Source organism: Molossus molossus, unplaced genomic scaffold (assembly GCF_014108415.1).
Source record: "Molossus molossus isolate mMolMol1 unplaced genomic scaffold, mMolMol1.p scaffold_m16_p_2, whole genome shotgun sequence".
NCBI lineage: Eukaryota > Metazoa > Chordata > Mammalia > Chiroptera > Molossidae > Molossus > Molossus molossus.
Genome location: NW_023425355.1, coordinates 77,677,397 through 77,680,957, shown reverse-complemented (window position 1 = coordinate 77,680,957; position 3,561 = coordinate 77,677,397).

Here is a 3,561-nt window from a genome sequence, read left to right as displayed (position 1 = left end):
GTCCCTGCTGAGCTCTGGCGAGGCCTCCGTTCTACTCCCTCATTTCCCATTCCTGGGCCACAGACCTCAGGCCCCTCCTGGCTGGTAGGCACTTCGGTAATTGGAGCTAAACAAACAGGCTGCCAGGTTGGTGAGCTTCAGACCCCTCCCCGTGCTCCAGTGTCACAGGACGGAAGGAAACTCTCTTGTCATATTCACTCCCCTGTTCATATCTTTCACAGTGTTTGGGCCTCAATAAAGTACCTGTTTGTAGTTTACACTGGGTTCAAATTTCTAGCAATTGTGGACACAGTTTGGTCTGAAATGACTCCAGGAAAAGGAGGGTGAAAACAAGCATTTCCGCCCACTGAGAGGGCGGTGCCAACCAGGGATAAACTGACACTGCTGCTTTGGAATAGTCCCTTGTGTGGTCGCCTTCTTAGAAGTGCCAGGGTCACCCTTTCAGCGGATCTCAGGTACTGCTCACTCCCTCTTTAAACATCCATGGTTTTGTACTCCACTATGTCTAATTTCCAATTTGCCTTTAAGAGAAAATATTGTATCAATCAGCACATTTGGAGAATTTAAATAGAGATGAAAGAGGTGTGTGTGTGTGTGTGTGTGTGTGTGTGTGTGTGTGCAAACTTCAGCAATAGGGAAGAGAACTAAACTGGAGTGAACCTTCTGTTTTCTAGGCCAGAGTTTTCAAACCAGAGCACTATCCCTCCTATCCTCCCCCCACCTTACCCCCACACACTATTCCCTACACACCTCTACCAGGACAACTGCTCCTTAATCTGTTTTACAGATAAAGGTCCTTGTAAGAGTTTTAGTTTGTAATAGGGGTTCTGCTACTTAAGTGCCAACAATAACAAAATCTGGTCACACCCAAACGCTCCACTGGCTTATGAAGAAACTGGCCCCTAAGAGGAAAATTGCAGTGCTCAAGGTTGGTTACCTGGTTCTATGGCAGCACAAGCATGGAGGGTTCTCTGCTGCACCACAAGATGGGTAGAAACCTATGAAATCCAATCTCAGACGCCTCTCAAGCTCACAATCCCACAGGTTGCTAGAGAAAAGATGTAATTCCTGACACAGACACCTGGTAGCAACTGCTTGGTGAATGATGAAGTGATGTAGGGAGCATACAGTCTTACAGAGTGGAAAACACCAGCCCCTATCTTTTATCATGCCACTAACAGGAGCACAGCTAACTTTTGGTGGGAATTATCCTACATAGAGATTTTATTTCCTGTCATGTCTACACAACTCCCTTCATTAATCCTCCTTCTAGAAATTTAGAGGGGAGAAAGGCCACTCAAAATGCAAGCAGAGATTTATAAACAAAGACATTCATCACAGACCTCCTTATAATGATTAAACTTACACACAGCTCAAATGTCCAACAAATAGGAAAGGGTTATGCAAAATTTGTTTTAAAAGAAAGACTACTTTGTGGGTTAAAAAATGGAGTGTGGAGAGATTTTAATGATACAGGGAAATGCTTAAATCACAAAGTGAAAAGAGCAAGATACACAAAAACATATTCAGTATGTATGACCTATTTAAAAATAAATAATATATGACTGGAAAAATACATAAAAACACAGGGTAGTATTATAAATACTGGTTAGCCTTCCTTATATATTCTTGTATTTGTTCAATTTTCTCTGATAAGATTGTATTCCTGCTATCAACAGAAAAGGCATTTAAAAAATATATTCCCTCTCTACCACAAAGACAAAAAAAAAAAGGGTGTCTCCTTGAGAAAGAACAAAATTCTAGCATTCCCTTTATTTGTTTTGGGGTGAGGATGGCTCAGGAAGCCCCAGGAGCAATAATCTTCCAGCTGCAGTGAACTCAAGTAGGGCAAGCAAACCAGAGCAACAACCCCTCCCCGTCACCACTAAGCACCCTTCTCAGTAATCAGGAGCAGATTAGTGACAGCTCTGTCATTCTTCAGGCCCACTCGCTGGAGAAAAGACAGTGGCAAGTAGTGGCCACTGAGGACTGAGAAGGCACATAAACCAAGAGGCTTGAGTAAATCTCACTGCCCTCTCAGGATGAGGATGAGAGAGCAAGCCCAGGGATTTGGTCCCAGGTCAGGAGGAGGAGGGGTTAGGTGAGCACCCACTAGCTGAATGGAATCTAATATGCTGTGTCTCTCCTCCCCATCATCACTATTCTCAGCCACACCACTGTCATTTTTGCTGCACCACTGCCATGGCTTCCCACGTTTCTTCCTGCTTTCATTCTGCTCTTCACCAACCCATTCTTCCTACAGCATTCCCTCCAATTTGCAAACATAAAACCTATCATTGTTACTTCCAATCTTAATAACCCTCTAGTGGCTTAGATTGATTGCTCTTGGGAAAATCTCCCAACTGCTACAAAGCTTTACCTGATCCAGCTCCTTCCCACCTCTCTGGGCTCAACTCCCTGCACTTCTACTCCTCCTTACCTGAACGCCCTCAAGGATATATTCAAGAAATATTTGTTAAACAAGTCACGGTTCCTAATGGTTTTATATCTAAATACAATTTAAAGTCCAGTATTTGTCTCAGATAAAGATTATTTTGCACAGTACATGTTTTATTTATATCTGTGGAATTTCCCCAAATCCACACATCAAGTACAGATTTCCTGATAATTAATGAAATCTACTAGAAAAAAAATACATACTTTCTTTCCTGCCTTAAGGTTTTGAAATTTGCTGTTCCCTTTTCCTGGAATGTTCTTTCCCAAGTTCTTCCCTCATATACTTCAGTCGCCTCCAGAAGATCTCAGTTCAAGCATCACTTTGGGGAAGTCTTCCCTAATGCCCATCTGCAGAATAGTACAGATCTCCTTGTTATAAGCTCTCATAGCACTGGGTGCCTCTTCACAATACTAATCCCAGTGGCCATTTCATGTTTATTTGTGTGATTCTGCGTATTGTCCATTTCTCTCCTAGTCTGTGAGGTCCATAAGGGTGAAGTCTGTGTCTGTTTTTTTTTTTTTTTTTTTTTTTTATAGCTACAATACCTGACACAATGCCTATCCCATATTAGGCTCTCAAAAACATACAACCACAATGCTTTCAGAACTGAGTATAGTTTTCGGCACACAGCCACTATGTAGTATGTATTTGTTGTTGTGATCACCTTTCTTAGCAACATTTGTTGACTCCTCAGAAAAGAACCTCTCTGGTCATATTCTGTACTTCCCACCACCACAAGTGATGTTTCTCATTGCTGAGGCCAGTTCCTGCTAGAAAGAAGGCAAAATAAAACATTACCATTAAAAATGAACAAACCATATGACATCAAAAGCAAAAACACAAAATAAAATAATAAATTGACTTTATCAAAATAATTTTTTTTTTTTTGCTTCAAAGGATATACATCATCAAGAAGTGAAGAGACAATTCATGGAATAGAAGAAAATGTGCAGAAATTATATATCTTATATAGGCTTGTATATAAAGATTTAAAACTCAGTAATAATAATAAACCCAATTAAAAAAGGGCAAAAGACTTGAAAAGGAATGTTCCAAAGAGAATACAAAAATGGTCACCAAGCACATAAAAAATGTTCAACATT